At 44.2% G+C, this 18,952-nt stretch overlaps 1 protein-coding gene across 4 annotated transcripts in view; it reads left to right on the top strand.

Moving 5' to 3' along the window:
• The window catches only part of PIK3R6 (phosphoinositide-3-kinase regulatory subunit 6), a 745,472-nt gene that overhangs the window by 69,462 nt on the left and 657,058 nt on the right, over positions 1-18,952 (top strand). For 2 of the 4 annotated variants that reach the window (XM_078654671.1, XM_078654673.1), the window contains exon 2: positions 15,384-15,485. The exons of the other annotated variants lie outside the window; for them this stretch is intronic. The gene's annotated coding sequence lies outside the window, so the exon portion shown is untranslated. The remainder of the gene's footprint in view (positions 1-15,383; positions 15,486-18,952) is intronic. 4 annotated transcript variants of the gene reach the window in all.

The raw sequence follows: 18,952 nt of genomic DNA, 5'->3' as shown, positions 1-18,952 counted from the left end.
CCCTAGACTGCCCTAACTACACAGTTTTATATATGGGCCTCACTCCATCCACATTTCTGGCTGGTAGCGCCGTCACCACAGACGCTCCTCTCAGCAGCCCCTGTCGGGAATCATACAGAACCACCCAGTCTCTTGCCGTGCCGGTCAGCACACTAAATTTAGTCCCCGGCTTCCACCAGTGGGGCCCCGGGCCTACCTGCGCCAGGCACGTCCGAGTTCTCTCTCTGTCCTAGCCTGAACAGTGGGCTGGTATGCCACGTGGACTCCCGCCGTAACTCGCAGGTTATGGCCTCGGGGCTCTCCACAGGGGAGCTCCAACCTCCGGTTTCACCAACCGGCCAGGCGCCGTCCCCGGGCCGGTTCTCAGTGCATGGGCCCCCTGGAACGCCCACTTCTGATTGCAGCAATCTGGGACAACAGCCTCTTTTTCTTTTTCCCCGGATCAATAGGGGCCAAGTTTATTTACGGTCTCACGATGAGGCCCCCTCAGCCGCCATGCAGTCCATTCTGTCCCTCCACCGCTCCGCAAATCGAGGCCTCGGTTTACCTCACTCAGGCAGGCCGCAGTCTTCAATCGCCTTTATTTCGCTTCACGGAGCCTTCAGAGTCCACAGCGGCGGCTTGCCTTATGTCGTTCCGCCTCCGATTTATAATTGTTTGGGCTCCTGGTGCAGGATAGGCTCGCCTCACGAGAGCTCCGGCATCACCCCCCTCTGCCAGGCGATTCCTCCAGTCCGATTCCCATTGCGCGGGCTCCCTGGAAATGCTGGGCCCCCACCGCTGCAATCGGCCCCAGTTGTCCCTGTTGGCAGACAGCAAGGACTACAATTATTCGCGGTCTCGAGAGGAGGGGACTCCCCCTCAGCCGCCACACAGTCCGTGCCGCCCTCTTGCCGCTTTGTAACTCGAGCCCCCGCTTCCTCCACAATCACAGGCCGCAGTCAGCGACCCAACAGCAATCGCCATAAACACGCAGTGACTACCATCATGTTATAGAGAGGGATTGGAATGTTAGTAAAAAAAAAATACAAAAACTGCAGCAACACCGCCATTTTTATTATGGCTATTCGGCCTATGTTGCTTTCGAGCCTCTCGACCTCTGGGCCATAATTCAACTGCAAGACACGGTCCCGGTCCCTATGGATATGGACACCTAGATACTTGACCGAGTCATCGCATCAAGCCAATGGGTAGTCCCCCGTTCTGGCGCAAACTGCGTCGGTCAGCAGGAGCACCTCTGATTTACACTAATTGATGTGTAAACCTGACAGGGTGCCATATCTAGTAACCTCGGCATAGAGTGGGAGCAACAGTGGTCCCGTCTTGAATTGTAAGCCATGGTGGCGCACTAACGGGTCTAGTGCCAATATAAAAAGGAGGGGGTACAGGGGGCATCCCTGCCGCGTCCCACGGGCGAGAGGGAATGCCCTATTCCGTGTGCCATTGAGGTGGATGCAGTCCATCGGCTGGGTGTACAACAGTCTGATCACCGCCAACAACCGTTCAGTAATCCCCAAGGCGCGCTTGGTTGCATATAGGAATGGCCATTCCAGTGAGTCGAACGCCTTTTCGGCGTCCAACAGCACCGCTGCAGCTGGTAAAGTCAGCTCAAGCCTGTTAAGGGTGGTGAACAGCGTGCGTGTGTTCAGGGCCGTGGATTTGTGTGGAATAAAGCCCGACTGCGCCAGGGATTTTATTGTTAAAGTTCAACAGTGACAAGGGCCTGTATGAGGAGTATTTCAAATGGTCTTAAAATTATGACGGCTTCCCTTAAAGTAGGCGGAAGGATCCCCTTGTCTATTGCCTCCTGGAAAACATCAATAAGATGGGGGCCTAACATATCTTTATACTTTTTATAGAAACAGCCCGTAAAGTCGCCCAACTCAGGTGCTTTGGAGCCATCAAGCGCGTCAATGGTGTCCGAAATCACTCCCTCCGTGAAGGGTGCAGCCAGGAACTCCTGATGTACCTTGCCCAACCAGGAGATAGTAACCTCATCAAGGTACTCCCGGCAGTCCTCTAGGGTCGAATCAGTCCCAGAGGTGTATAGTTCCATATAATATTTCAGCACCTCACGCAACACCCCCACATTCCTGTTATCTGCTCCCCGGAGCCCCAGTCAATGCAGGTATGTATGTGGGTTTACGAGTGTGCTGCATCAGCCGTGCCAGTGTCCTGCCGGGCTGTTCTCCCTCCCCGTACCTACGAGCTAAGGCGTATTTACCTAGAAAGTTGGCTTCTCTGTCCGTGGCTTCATTGAACTCAGCTAGCAGAGAAGTGCGCCTAAGCGTATCAGGGGAGTCCGGTGCCTGTGGTCTACTATCGAGGTCCGGAAGTTTGGTCTCTACCTGCGCAAGCCTAAGGCGAAGCGACCAGAACACACCAACATGTTTGGAAATGCAGATACCCCTAGCATATGCCTCAAACGCCTCCCAGTGGGTGGCCTTGGAGTCAACGGTACCCACATTCAGTTGGAAGTATTCCACGATAGCTTCTCCCAGTTCATTTAAAAAAACAGAGTCTCGTAGGGCCATGTCCGGAAACCGACAAGTGCGCTCCACCCCCCCAGCCCTTGGGATCCGCAATTGTACCAGCACCGGGGAATGGTCGGACAATGTAAGCGGCAAATGCTTAACATCCTTGAGCCAAAGTAACGCGGCCGCCGAAAGGCACCAATAGTCAGTGGTGGCGCCAGGCATCCACCAGATCCAATTGTTCGAGGACACCCCACAGGGCACGCCTCGCGCATGGTTTAGTTGCTGAGGTGCATGAAGTACTATCCAGCTCCGGGTTAAGTGTCAAGTTAAAATCGCCTCCCAAATATACATAGTCTGCCCCCGTGTGAAGGATATGTGAATAAACATTGTCAAACTCAGGGTCCTCAACATTCGGGGCATATACGTTAACAAAAAGCGCAGAGTGCTCCAGCATGCAGCCCTTAACCAACACATATCTCCCGCCCTTTTCCCTGTATACCTCCTCCTCATGAAAGGGCAGCCTTTTGTGGATGAGCACAGCCACTCCTCGGGCATAAGCGCTATAACCAGCAAAATATCTATGGGACCCCAGGCAGCAGCAACTAATGGGGTGGCATTCTTAGTCAGGTGGGTCTCCTGCAGGAAGGCGACATCTACCTGGTGGCGCTGTATATATTGTGTCACTAGCTTACATTTGCGGGGTTATTAAGACCTCGAACATTCCAAGATATCAGAGTCAAATCGGCCTCTGCCAGAACTTTTCTAGCCATTGTAGGAGAGTAGGGTCTGCTATCCTATGGTCACCCCAAATTTTTGCTTTTTGCTTCACTGGTTTTCGACTACTGAGGCTGTGGGCCTGCTAATCAGACCCCCAGCCTGCTGTTCTCTCTCTAAATTATTAATACATGTGCTATAGGTACATACCACAATTGGAAATGGACTCCTTGTCAGCCCCTGTACCATGCACTATAGGTGCTCAGGGCATAGGTGCCACCAAGGCCTACCAGGGGCTGCAGCATATCTTTTGCCACCCCTGGCTGGTTCTTAAATTGACACAACTGGCTGATCACTCAGCTGGGGTAAGGTGGTGTAATCACCCCTTGCTTAGATATAGCATACCTATATCTAAACCTATATCTGGACACATATAAACCTGTAAGCCACTCCTATGGAAGGCCTCATCAATCCTGGAGGCAGAGTGCGTGGTTTAATGTGAGATGGAGTTCTAGCATGAGCTGAGCCTCTCTACAGCCGTCGGGAACAAATCCCTAAGCTGTTTCAGGATAATGCCATACCATATACTCTTAAGTGCATTATAATCCTCGCGGTTATATAGCAACTTTGGTTTGGCTTTATCAAAACATGTCGTGTAAGGTGTCATATGATTTGGAATACTATCCCCTCGCCAGTTCTGGCGACGGGGATAGCATTCCACCCCTCTAGAGGGGTAAGACATGTTACTTTACTTAAATGCGGTTAATTTCTAAAAGGGCCTCAGATCCACAAAATGGATGCTTCTGCCACAGACACAAGTCTGACCCCCTGAATCTGACCGAAACTCAGCCCAAGGGGCCTGGACAAAGGGTTTCCTGTCGCAGGGAGGTGTTACACCCCCCCCAGACAGGAGATAGTGGATTGTAGCAGGGAGGTTTGAAAGAAACCAGACACTGCATGGGGAGCACCAGGCTGCCCCTTGCATAATCCGGCCAAACCGGTTCTGGGGCACTCCAGCCCTCGTGGCAGCGTGGCCTGGATCAAAGGAAGGGGGTGTATCCACCCACTTCCTGGGTCCCATCCATAGGAGGGGACCTAGCAGGTAATCCAGCCCCCTAGATTGGTATAAGAATGGGAGCAGTGCCAAAGCACTTCAGATTATTCTGATGAAACATAAGAAACGAAACTCTGGACCCTTCGACATCCTACTCGACGTAGAAGACTGAAGAATCTCCCTTGTGCTCAAGGAGTGACCACCCTGTGCAAACAAGCACCATCCAGCCATCGACGTCTGCTTTGTTGCAGTTCCCGCCGGAACTCGATCGACAGAGATCGACGAGATCAAGCTTGCCTGCCCCAACTTCTCACAGCCATAGTCCAGTGCAAAGAGAATAATTGAAAGTCCTATTCGCACAATAGGTGTGCTAAACCACAAAGTGTACCAAATACCGCATATTCCACACAAATTTGACCAACTGTCCCAAACCCCACCCAACCCCCCACCAAATGTGGGGGGAAAAACCCCATCCCATAGAGCAATTCCCAGATGTGACTGCAAACTGAAACCCCAAACAATGAGCTCCCAAGGAAACAAAGAGATGTGCATCCGCATGTGGGAGGTGGCAACACCCTGCCATAACCCCACACCATGTCATAACAAGACAACATATTCGCACATCTGTGGTGGCACAACCTGTGGTGCCACCAAGGCGTTACTATGAGGAGCTTCAACAAGAACTAGAACGTAGTGAGCCATGTCCATGACTACAATAGAGGAGCACAACATACGGAGCGAACAGGTACCAAACCGTTCCGCACTCCCGCCTGAATTCGGAATGTCCTGAGAGTGCGATGGAGATGCACCAGAGTTCTTCTTCACAGCGCTAGAATATTGGTGGCAAAACTCCTGAGCTTCATGGAGGGTGTCTAAAACCCGGGGCCGTCCATCCACATCCACCTTTAGACGCGCAGGGTACAGCATTCCGTAGCACAGGCCAAGTTTCCGCAGTGCAACCTTAAACCCTGCATATTTCCAGCACACCTCCTGCACCATCGCTGTGAAATCAGGGAAGAGCGAGATGGTGGCACCCTGTCAGTTCAGTTGCCCCTTTTCCCTAGCCAACCGCAGAGAAGTATCCCTGTCCCTGAAATTCAAAAGGCGTGCTAATATAGGGCGTGGCGGACACCCCGGATTCGGTCGAGGCCCCTGGATGCGGTGCGCACGTTTCACAACAAAGGTATCGGTGAATGAGTCCCTGCCGAAGAGGTCTGTGAGGAGTTTCTCAGCAAAAAGGTCCAACCTGCCCGTGTTGGTCGACTTAGCCACTCCTGTAATGCGTATATTATTCCTGCTCCCCTGGGCCTCCAAATCCTCATTCTTCGTCGCTACCGTTTTAAGGAGCCTCTCCATCCTTTCATATTTTTGGGCCGTTTGGGTCCACACCATCCTCCAGGTCTGAGATTCTGCTTTCTGCCACTGTCAGACGCCCCACATGTTTGTCCAACTGGGCCCCCATCGCATCCAGGCGCTGGTCAAGGGCATCAAATCTGGTCTCCAGGGCCTTGAACCCTGCCCGCAGCTCAGCCAGGAGACCCTCTGTCCTCACCGCCATGGGAACCTCGCCGTCCTCCGCCATGGTAGTCTGTTGCGCCGCTGTGCCAGGCCCAGAAGCTTTGAAAGGAAGTGTGCTCTGTCGAGGGTCCTTACACCCCATGCCCCCTGTACTGGCAGCACAGTGTGAATAGAGATGGCTAGAAGCAGTACAACGGGATAGCCACCACAGGTATCCACCGGTCACAGCAGTCTCAAATATGTAGAAGGCAAGGGCGAGGCAGGGTCGCAGCCCCCGCGGCAGCTAGCGCATTGTCAGGTACCCCTGCAGCACTCCGGGCGACCATTGGCGGGTGAGGATAGAGGTCCGAGGCATGTGACACCAGCAACAGGCTCCACAAGCAAGCAATGACACAGTGCCAGAGATGAAGGAGCAGGGCATCCACGCAGGCCAAACACAGGGCGAGGCACCGGTAATCTAGCTTTAGGCAGCAGTGGAGGAGGGTGTCAATGGTGGGCCTCGGTGGGAGGTCCCGCAAGGTAGATTCACATGGCAGGCAGGGCAGCAGCAGTCATACGCCATGGATGCAACTCGGGGGCAGGGGGCTCAGCTAGGCGCCAGATCGCCGACACGCCCGTGACCCCAAACACTGCAAGGCTCCGTTCAGACCCGCACACAGCCTCGATGTTTAGGGTGCCGCTGACTCCCCATCCCCCCCGCTGCCGCTTACCGCCCCATCCGCCGACATCACGGCAATTTCCTCCGATGCGGCACCGCCAACTTGAGGCCCTGCATACAGCAGTACACAAGGCCTCTGCTTCAGGTCCAGGACTAGGCCCAACCACGCAGCATCTCTCTGCACAGGTGCCATTCCGTTCCACAGGTAACAATCGGACTGGATCTGCAGCCGCCGCTACCCCCTGGCCTCACACGCCTCCGGGGGTCCTTTTCGCAGCGATATTACCAACAGCGCCGCCACAGATGTAGCTGGAATGAAGGGCTATGGTAGAACTTCCAGCCTACGGAGCCATCTTGGTCGGCAGCTAAGCCAGGCCCCCCAGCATCAGGAGTCTTGACATCAGTCGTCAAAGCATAAGTTGCCTTGGCTGGTGTTCACACAACAGTGCTCGGAGGAAGTTCGTCAGGAGGTCACACGGATTCCATCTCCGATGCCACTGCCTATATCTACTTTGATGCTGGCTTCTGCTGTGGCTCTGAGTGCAATGCCGACTCCGGATCCAGTTCTTTGTCCACAACAGGAACTGTACCTAGCATTTCCAACTCCAGGTACGGATCCTAGTCACTTTGTGAATGATAGGCTCAAAATTTTCAGTAGGACGATGGCTCCATCTGGTGTGCGTGTTGGCCCCAGGGGTCCCTTAGCTTATTCCCTTATAGTCTTTTCGACGCCATACCAGCATGCGCCATTTATGCCAGTGGCCCAGATTTCCTGTCCGTCTCCGGTGCCGATGGCGGTCCCTAGGAATAGGATTCCATTCCTTTGGTACTTCTTCCTCCACATGTCGCTGACACTGCAAATGACAAACTGCAGAAATTTTATATTTACCCCTTCCTACCACGGAGCTCAAATATAATATTATAACTGAGGTGCTTTACTCTTCTTCACAGTCCTCTGAACCTCCTTTAAACTTCACTGAGGCTTCTACAGCGGCCAATTTTGGATATCTGGCAGAAATCGACAGCCGCTACAGCTGTTTCAAGGCCGATAGGGAGACATTATAAGCCAGCTCCTGGGGATCCTCTATTTTTGTCCCCACAGCTTACATTAGAGAGTCTAGTTGTTCAAACCTCATACTGATCAAAGCTGACCCCAGGCTCATTCCCTACCGTGCCTGTGGATAGGGAGTCCAAGAATATGGAGCAGTCAGCTAAAAAGATTTTGTCATCTGGAAGCATGGCTCTAAAATCCACTAATGCTGCATTTCTGCTGGGTAGGTACATTCATGCAGCTGATTCTGTGGCAAGGGCACTTCACCTTCTACCTGAAGACATGCCTGACTGAGGAGTTCTAGTTGTTCACAGGATGTACAGAACACTCTTAATGAATTTGCCCTTTAATAGCTCTCATCTGTTCAGGGCTAATGCAGCTTCTGCTTTAGAACGTTTCAAGGATAGCAAGGCCACAGCTCGTTCCTTGGGGCTTCAGTCTGAGCCTAGGGATTATAGGCAATTTAAAACATTTTGAAGCTTCTCCAGGGGCTTTTTATTTTTAGGGCACCTGCAACAGCAGCAATCTGATAATCACCTCAATAAGTCTCATAGAGTGCATGGTAGAGGAAGACAGCAGGTGTTTCCCCTAACCCCATCTTCCACCTCATCCTCTTCCTCCTCTAACAGCACATGAAAGCAGCCTTGGTTTATCTATTTTAGAACATGCCTTACGGTTGGAAGGACCGGTGCCCTAGTCTCTGCTTCAGTGGAGGTGCATAACTTTGGACCTTTGGGTGTTAAGTATTGTGAAAAAAGGGTATGCCCTACCCTTCCTAAAATTCTGCGTCCCCCCCACACCTTTCCCTCCTAGACCAAATTCACTTCTCCTTTGGCAGAGAGTGCAACGCTGACTTCGGATCCAGTTGCACTTCGGCGGACCTGAAGAAGTTCCATCTTTGGCTACAGCAGGAAGTCCAATCCCTACTTCAAAAGGGCTCAGTGGAGTCCGTTCCAGAGCAGGAATGAAGTCTGGGATGCTACTCACATTTTCCCTGATTTCCAAAAAGGATGGTTGTTTACGTCCAATCCTAACCTCAGGATTATGAACTGTTTCCTTAAAAAAAGTTCAAGATGCTAACCATTGTTCAGGTGCTTCTTGTGCTGGAGAGAGCAGACTGAATGGTGTCTATCGATTAGCAGGATGCTTACTTTCACATCCTTAGTCTGCAGTGGCACAGGAAGTGCCTGATCATGTTAAGACCCAACTGTGAAACCCAATTTGTGGTCATCCATTTGGTCTTCCTTCCGCTCCTTGGGTCTTCACAAAGGTGATGGCGGTGGTAGCACCCCAATTCGGAAAGTCTGAAATTCCAGTATTCCCTTCCCTGGACGATTAGCTCATCAATGCCATATCTCTGGAATTGGTGTTGCATCACTTGCGCTTGACAACTCAGCTGTTGTTAGAACTGGGCTTTTCTATCAACAAGCCCAAATCTCACTTAAAGCCCTCTCAGCACACCCTGTTTATAGGGGCATTGCTGAACACGATTGATAATCAGGCCTTTCCTCCTCCTCCTCCTCTTCCTCAGAGGATTCACAACATTCAGCCTATGATTCTGTTTCAGAATGGATGGGTTATTCCAGTCCTGAAGGTTTTATGCCCGCTAGGTCTAATAAGGCATACTGTTGGTCACCAATGCATGCTGGCACACGAGGGCCCTTCATTGGTGCCTCCGCAGGCACTGGTTTCAACACAATTGAGATCTTTGAGCCTGCATCGAGATGTCCGGAGTCACTGCAGTGGATCTTCAATGGTGGGGTGTGACCGGCAATCTGTCTTCAGGGAAACCTTTGTTGTGTTGTTTCTCACTTATTGCTCATTTGTTGAAGAATATACTTGTAGGGCTGGTGCAAGACTGATTCCATGTATCCCTGCAGGATATGCCATCCAAGAGACCAGCTAGCAGACAGTGTCATCACATGCACCCCATAACTTAGACAAGTAGCAAATGGTTTTGGCAACTACAGAACATGACAACCCTGAACTCTCCAAACAAATCTAAAACCCCTGTTTGCTCATTAACTTGTGCCCTCTTTCTCTCAGAGAAGTAAACCAGGAATACACAATGGGGCATTTTCAATATTTATTGTTATTGAACCAATGTGATTCTTGCATAGAATATATGTGCTGCAATGATCAATAGACAGAAGCAGATGTATGTAATATTAGGATAGTGAACAGAATGAACAGTTCCACCCGATTGTTCAGTCCATTAGGCATTCGGGTATCGCAACTCCAAAATAATTTTGGATTCTAACTTTCTTAACAGTTTCTCCCTGTTACCTCCTCTTCTTAGCGGGGGCACTGCACCAATAACGTAGTATTTTAAATCACTCAAATTGTTATTGTTCACGGATTGAAAGTGCCTGGCCACTTGGTATGACATGTCAGAATTTACTATGGCTCTGGTGTTGGACGATTCGCACATGAACTTGCAGTTTTGTGCTCCCTACGTATTGTAACCCGCAGGAGCAGGTTAAAACATAACTTTCAAAATCTGTGTGACAGCTGTATCTTCCTTTCAGTTGATTAGTGTTGGGGCTTAGAAGAGTAATGGGTCGTGTTGGTGCCAAATTTACATGGCACAAACTACATTTGTTGAAGCCATTCTTTGTTCCCAACCACATGTCTTTAGATTTGATGTCACCCATTGCCAACTCTGGACTGGTCCTGACTAGGGCATTATGCATCGATTTTTGGCTTTCCTAAATGTCAAAGCAGGTTCAGATGGAAATAACTCTCCTAAAAACATATAGTTCTTATAATTTGTCAGTTTTTATTGAAGATAGCCATAATCTGTCTGTTTTGTCTATTGTAAGTCGTTATGAGGTGCGTTCCCTGATTGACCTTATTAGATATCAGAGCAGTTCTTAACCTACAGGGGATTTCTCTTCCCTATTACATAAGTCATTGTATGTGAATTTTGTAACCTTTTCAAGAGCTAGTTGGATGGTCTTTTCTTTATAACCCCTAGTGGGAAATCTATTCCTGGTCTCACTCACACAGCTCTCAAATGCCTGGTCTGTACTGCAGATTCTCCGCAGTCTAAAACTCCCCATTGGGGATACTCTTAATAAAGTGATTAGGGTGAAAACTGGAGGCATGGAGGGTGGAGTTCCCCGCAGTACTTTTCCTATGAAGGGTAGTTTCCAATTTATTGTTTTTGATATAGACATGAACATCTAGGAAGTCAATGCCTGTGTTCCCAACAAGTGCATTGAATTGTAGATCGAGGTTATTCTTATTGAGGTTATCAATGAAAACGTCAGCTAATTCTTTTGAGCCTTTCGATACTAGGAAGATATCTATAAAGCGCATCCAACAAAGTATGTGCTTGTCCCAAACCTCTTTGTTTTCCACCTTGAGGACCTGCACCTCCCACCAGCCAACGTGAAGACACGCATAGCTGAGGGAGAAGCAGGCTCCCATGGCGACTCCTCTAGTTTGCTGAAATACATCCTTGTTAAACAAGAAAAAAATTGTTATGCACACAAAAACGAATCATGTCTAAAATCCTTTCCTCATGCTTGTACTTGTCAATGGCTCGATTATTTAAAAATAATTCCACCGCCTTCATCCCATCTGTGTGGTTAATACTAGTATATAACGCACTGATGTCAAGGTTGATAAGATAACATTCATCCGTCCACTGTACTTCTCGTATTTTATCCAAAAATTCATTTGTGTTCATTATGTATGAAGGCAAAGAGTTAACAAATTCCTGTAGAAAACAAATCCACATATTCTGACATTTTTTTCTAAAAGTCCTCCTTTAGCACTGATTATAGGTCTTCAGGGGACTGGTGATACCTTCTTGTGGATTTTTGGTATAAAATATAATATTGTTGCAATAGAGAAATCTGTCGTGAGAAATAAGAATTGATCATTGGAAAGTAGACCTTCTCTTTTCCATTTATTCAGGTGAGTCCTTAACTGCTTTAAGTTGCTGATGAATAGTTTTTTATGACATGCCTCGTCGTCCATGTCTTTGAGCCTCAATTAGGTTTTCACTCCTCAGCAATAGCACAATATTTCCCTCTTTATCTGATTTATTAATGATGACATTATTGTGGTTTTGAAGTTTCCTAATTAAAATCTTTATTGTTGGTATTTGAATTTCACTCGTTTTTTCCTGCCCCGGATGGTTTGCCACAGTTTTTTCTATATCCTCTACTACCACATTCTGAAAGATATCAATCGCATTGCACGGCATAATGGGCAAAAATGATGACGTTGGTTTGAAAGGACTTGCCTTGGCAGATGTCACCTGGATGCCTGCATCATGTAAAAGTTCTTGGGTATTAGGTAGGGTATCCTCACTTTCCTCCCCCGTTAGGGAACCTAATGCACGTAGCAGGAGAATGTCCGATACCAAGAGGGTAGAATGAGATTTTGAACTGGAGGTTTCCTTGTTCATGTTTATATTAATTTTAGGGTTCTTTTTAGAATTTTTAATCGCAAAATACTTTTTCAGTTTCATTTTGCAGGTGAACTTTCAAATGTCTACACGTGTTTGCACGTAATCAAAGTTGCTTTTAGGACAGAAAGATAACCCCAATGATAGAAGTTGTGTTTCTGCCTGATCTAGTGGAGACAAATTGACTGTATTGGTGTTGGTTATTGTTTCTTTTCCACCTTTTGTTTCGCTTCTCCTGTTTTTTGCATTGACTACATTTCCTTCTGGCATTCCTCCTTTGATTGCGTCTTTGTCTTGAATTTGTGTGGGCTTCTGCAGTCTGAGAGTTTTGCGATGGGCCCGTTGTAAAAAATCCAGTTCTTCTGCCTGCGTTGTGGTTCCCATGGTTTCACCCCAATTGCATCTTCCCAGACTATCTCGTCAGCCATGATTAATTTTAATTGTAATTTGTGGAGAAAGCGTTTGTTGATTTATTTTGCAGTGTATTACGAAAATTAGCTGTGCCCCAGCCGTCTATTTCCTATCTCATACATGGCCGCTTGACTAATTTACCGCACACCTCCCCACCTGCATAAATTTCCATATAGTGCAGCTAACCGACCGTTCCAGCGAGGAATTGAGCGTCCTCCGACTCGCGCATCTCCGATGTTGCCGTCCATTGAGCTCGCTAACTACTTCTGGATGCAGGGGGTCAAGGCAGAAAGTATTCCTTCCGGAAGAAACCAGCAATTGTCAGCTGAAGACTGCCTGAACCTCTATTGGGGAAGGGGTTCCGTGATTAGGGCACAGCCAATTCCCAAAGAGAAAGTGATATTTCAACAGGTTTCCCACAGCTCTGCTAGCTGATAACGGGATATGTACACCAATTTTGTGCTGATAATTTTTATTTCTTTTTCATGGCAAGATGACGCATTTCGCCCACCTCCTGGGCATATTCACATCACGAGATAGACTCACAAAGCCATCTTTATATAGTGCAACACATACCATGTGACTGCCAATCAACAAAGGGAAATGAAAAACAGACTCTATACTGAATTTATCTAATATATCATGAAAATGCTTCTATTGCTATTCGTTTGACTTCAACTTTGAAAAAACAGAAATGAATATATAAGCTGTTAAAAAGCAAAAATGTGTAAATTGATTATTAAATATTAAATAATCGCCATCCGATTTATGTATATACAGCTAAAACACCATATCAATTTCTTATTGAGCCACTGATAGTGAGTTTTAACTGGGTATTGGCACCAATGCTACTTAGTATATGAGAAATCTCCCAGCATAATGCTGGGGTTCTAATATATTGTACCCTTCACGAATGGATAAAGTGCTCATGTGCTTACAAAAATTCAGAACAGAAAAACTGCCCTATGTACCCGTTGGAGAGAAATTATTCCTAAATTCTACAATAGAATTATACTAAAGTGCATAGTGCAATCCTATTCTGTAAAATATATATTAGTTTTCAAATTAAGATATTAGTATATACATATATATATACTCAGGGGGCCTGGCTTGCACGCTGAGGTGGAATAGTGGACCCGGCGTGAGCTCCGCTATATTGCGAAACTCGGAAGCATATTTCAAGCCTTTTCTCCCGTCATTTCAAGAGCGGAGTGACGGGCATCTTCTGCTAGTAATACGGTGAGTCTGCAGACCGCATGTTGGATGGATTCGTGCCTTTCTTCAGCCGCTTGCAGCTCGCGGTAAATTTTTTCCATCAGAGCCCTCTTCACGCCACTTTCAGTTTGCGGCAATGTTTTCATATTAAAGATGCGGGCGGCCGCCATTTCAGGTCGCTGAGCTTGCGTCTCTCTAATCTGCTCTGCCGCTTCTTATAAGGCACTACCACAATGCCACCAATTACTTTGTTTTTTACTGGTTTTTGGCTGAGATGAAGGATTCACCTTTCTGCTCATAGTGCCTAATTGAACTAATTCACTAAAGTCACTATATAGCTTCTATTACACAATTTTCCTCATACACTTGCCTATATACTGTGGAAATGAAGCAACCTTCTTACCAAACAGTACTACATATGTTCTTCTGAGTAAATTTACTTAAAGTTTAATAAATATTTGTGCATTTTGGGGGTTTCTTTTACTCATGACTTCACATTTATTTGCATTGTCATTGGAAACCTACTATTTCCTGGATTTTCTACGGCACTTGTGATTACCTCAATTTTACTCCAGTCTTTTGGTGAGTTCTTTGTATACTACAATGGCTAATAATATCTACTCTGCTAGATCTTCCATATCTGGTACAAAACCAAAGAGACATAAAAATGACCCGTCTTCTCCCATTCATTCATCTCAGAATCCGGTTTTGGACTCTATTTTAGATGAAGTCCGTGGTCTTCAACCCTTTATGTCTGCGACAAATGAAGAGCTAAAACAGATTGAGGAGGGATGGATTATTATGGAAGGTAAGGTAATGGAACTGGAACAACGTGTTAGCGACATACAGGATGTATCTACCAAGATTCCTCTACTAGAACAAGAAATTCACAAACTAAAAATCCACAATGAGGACCTTGAAAATCGAAATCGTAGAAACCACTAACGCCTGTATGGACTCCTGGAAAATATTGAAGGTTCAAATATGGTATCGTTTCTACAGAAATTACTTCTAGAACTCCTAGATCGTCAAGCTTCAACAAGTCCCCTTAACATACAAAGAGCACATCTTCTGGGACGTTTAAACCCTAACGCTGCAAAACCACGTGGGATCATAATGCTTTTTCTAGAATTTACAGAGCTAATGCATATTTTGAAGGCTGTAAGACTTAAACGTAGTCTTATTTGGTCTGGCTTTAATCTCATATCTCAGGAAATCTTCAATGCAACTAACGCATGTCGCAAAGAATTCCTTGCTTTACGACCTCAGATGAGACATTTAACATTCAATATGGAATCCTCCACCATGTCTCTGCAAGATTACACATGATGGTCGGTCACGCTGTTTTGATGATCCGGAAAAACATAAACTTTATCTTCATAATCTTTCATCCAATGGAATGGATACCAATATCTGACTTTTCTAGTTTTTTTTAGGATTGCCACTTTAAATTCATTTTACATATTTACTCAATGTTCTCAGATTATGAGTTTTTCCTTATATTCATGAGGTTCTCTTTCTCTTCTTCTTTATTCCTGTTTCTGAAGGTCCGTACCATCTTGCGTCACTATGCTCTACCTCTTTCGACTTCTTCTCTTCTTACAGATCTGGTTGTTATTCCTTGATCTGTTTGCTTGTTGCTTCCTTCTGTTTCTTTTGTTTTCCTTTTTTCTTCTTTTTATCTACTTTTCTTGTTATGTCCCATTTTTAGTCTTGTTTTTTGATAACTGTTGTCCTTCTAAAAATACGTCGCATTTTATCTCACTCTTTATCCTATTTTTTAGTAAGCACTTTACTTTTAATGATGTGTTTTCTCTCACATATTCAACAATGTGTTTCCATTTTTTCTCCTGTTCATTTTACAGTTTCGTGTCCCTATTTCCTCATGTACCCCTTACTTCATCGTCATGGTTAATGTGGTCTTGTGGAATCTTCGTGGTCATGGTCATCCTGTCAAGCGTCAAAAGGTATTGTCTCATTTAGCTAAACTTAATGCCCAGGTTGCTTTTTTACAGGAAACCCACTGTAATGTCAAAGAGTCTCTTAAACTCAAGCGCCAGTGGGTCAATCAAATTGTTTTTTCTCCTGCTATTGATCGTCATGGTGGTGTTTTGCTATATTATGTCATAAATCTACTAATGCACAGATTTTGTCATCAGATTGTGATCCCTCAGGTCGCTGGGTAATGGTTGATGTTATTATTAATAAAACACAAATCACCTTCTTTAATATTTATGGCCCTGTAAAACCATATCCAGAATTTTGGCAATCTATAAAATTCAAACTATTATCAATATCCAGTTCGAACATTGTGGTTGGTGGTGATATTAATAACTGGTTGGACCCGTTCTCAGACAGATACTCTAAAATACAAATTTAAACCAGATAAAACCCACAAATCATTTCAATCGACCATTGCCTCTCGTCTTCTATTTGATACATGTAATCCAGATACCACAGAATTTACTTTCTACTCTCCTGTACATCATACTAGATCTCGTATTGATTATATTTTAATTTCCAAATCGCTGTTACCTTGTCTCCAAAAATCTGAAATTGGCTCTATTTTTATTTCCGACCATGCTCCTGTTTCTACCACTATTGATTTATCCATCACAACATGTAAACAAGGTCGGTGGTGTTTTTAATAATTATCTCTTATCAGATCGTACTTTTATGTCGGAAGCAACAGCCTTTATTGAGGAAATGTTTTGTACTTAATAACTCGATAGATGCATCTTTACACAATAATTGGGATGAATTTAAAGCGTCCTTTAGAGCCTTTACTATTGCCTACTCTGCAAAGAAAAAACAGCTAATGAATGATAAATATAAAGAAACACTAACTCTTCTCAAAACATTATAACATAATTACTACTCATCCAAATCCCCATCGTCTCTACAAGAACTATACAAAGCTAAATCCACCCTGAATAAAATAGTCACTACGGACGCTTATAACATCCTCCTCAAGATTAAATCAAAATATCATGGAGGCCAAAACAAGGCATGAAAAATGTTAGCAAATTATTTAAAAATCAAATCAGAACGTAAAGTTATCGGCCCTATCCACTCAGAATCAACAACTCCTCTCAACGAATTCTGAGATTATTAATACATTCCATTCATATTACAATCTTTTATACACGGAAACTACTACACACTCTGAGGAAGAATTTACCTCTTTTTTCCGAGATATTCCCAAACCTAAAACTTCCCCAGATATTTTTAATCAGCTTGAAGATGATATTTCTCTTAAAGAACTGTCTGATGCTCTCAAACCATAAAAAAAGCGAAAGCTCCTGGACCTGATGGATTTTCAGTTGAATTATTTCTAGTTTTCTCCTCCTTTTTTGCCACTAAATTATTAGAACTTTTTAATTTTTTCATATCCAATTCTAAGGCTTTGGCTTTTTTTTTGAAGCCCTCATTATTGTAATCCCAAAACCAGACAAAGATCCCTCCTTTTGCAAACATTTTTGTCCAGTATCACTAATCAATTATGATTGCAAAATTTTACCAAAAATCTTAGCATCTTGTCTAGAGAAAATTATTCCCATTATTATGAATCCAGATCAAGCTGGTTTTGTTAAAGGGCGTCTGGCTTCTGATAATGCTAGAATGTTTTCCAATATTCTGGCTCTTAGTAAAAAATATCTCTATCCACTAGCTGCATTATCTTTAGATGTTATATGCAAATCCTAAAGCTTGTGTTTTTGTTAATGGTCTTTTTTCCCCATATTTTAATCTTCAAAGAGGTACCCGTCAGGGTTGTCCTCTTTCCCCATTACTTTTTTTGTTATGCTTAAAACCTTTTCTGGAACGTTTTTGAAGTAATCCTCTCCTAACTGGTTTTAAAATAAAATCCCATCAAATTAAATTATCTGTCTATGCTTATGATGTCCTTACTTATATGTCTATATTTTAAATCCTTGCCCCCCTTTCTACAAGAGATTTCTGCTTTCTCTAATGTTTCAGGTTATAATTTAAATTACTCTAAGACCGAGATTCTTCCCTTAAACGCTTCATGTTACAGACATATGTTTAAATCGACCAATTTTACATGGTGTCCTCAGAAAATTAAATATCTAGATACTTGGTTCTCCTCTAACATTCGTGATACATTACTCCATAATTTCACTGCCTTAAAACGTAAAATTACCAATTTGTTAAACCTTTGGTCACCTTTATTTTGATCATGGTGGGGCAGACTTGATACAATTAAAATGATGATTGTTCCTCTGATACTGTTTTTGTTATCAATGTTACCATTCAAAATCCCTAAATATTATTTTACTCAGATTAATTCGTTATGTATTAAATTTCTTTGGAATAATAGACACGCACGTATTGCTATATCCAAAAAGATTCGCCCCAAAAGCAAGGGGGGTGTAAGATTTCCTGATTTTCAATTGTACCATAATGCTTTTCGAATTCGTCAATTTTATGCTTTATCTAAAGATTATCAAGGTTTACCTAAACCTTCCTGGATTTAAAGTGAATGCTCATTACTAAATGATTTTTCTGTGCGAGATATTGCATACATGACTAACTGTACTTTTATTTCTAAATACCCAATTCTGAAACACTCTCAATACCTGTTACATACACTTTATTATTATTTTTTTTTTAAATGTGACAAATATCAATCTTTCCTAGCTTTCTCATTATGGTTTTATAAATACATTACATTTCGTCACAAATCTCTCTACTACAAACAATGGACAGAAAATGGTCTTTGTAGGTCAATCAAATGATTGTTAATAATACGGTTATATCCTTCCATCAGCTACAAGAGTCCTTTCATCTACCTGATTCCTGTATCCAGCAGTATAATACTTTAACTCCCATATTACAGGAATGTGTACAGAGCTTTCTCACTCACCCAATTCCTACTTCCTTCACACCTGATACTCCCTTACATCAAATTCCTACTGATACTATACTTACTGCTTCCTTTATATACAAAATCTTATCTACGCTGATTAACACACGTAGTAAATCAAGTGTTGAACTTGAATAGGAACAAGATCTATCTCAGACATTATCTATTTCTCAGTCGGATAAGTTTTGGCAAAAACTTTTCAAGACATCTAAAGCAGCAAATATCACACAATCTTTATATTTTATTTATAATATAGTTCTTATTACTCCCCTCCTGTTACATAAATTCAACCACTCTGTAACATCATCTTGTTGGTCATGTCTTAAAGCTGAAGGCTCTTTACTGCACTTATTGTTTTACTGTCCTAAGGTGCATGTTTTTTGGAAAGCTATATGGTCAAAATGTATCTTGATTTTTCCATATCTGGTTCCATTTAATGTTCACAATATTGTTCTAGGTACTATGTCGTCAGATTTTGATCAAATTACCTCTAAATCTATTTTATTTGTTCTATTTCTTGCTGTGGCGTTTAAAGTTATATTAACTTAT

This window comes from Lissotriton helveticus, chromosome 7 (assembly GCF_964261635.1).
Source record: "Lissotriton helveticus chromosome 7, aLisHel1.1, whole genome shotgun sequence".
Taxonomy (NCBI): Eukaryota; Metazoa; Chordata; class Amphibia; order Caudata; family Salamandridae; genus Lissotriton; species Lissotriton helveticus.
The sequence above is the reverse complement of the archived record's forward strand: the minus strand, read 5'-3'. Positions and strand labels throughout refer to the sequence as shown.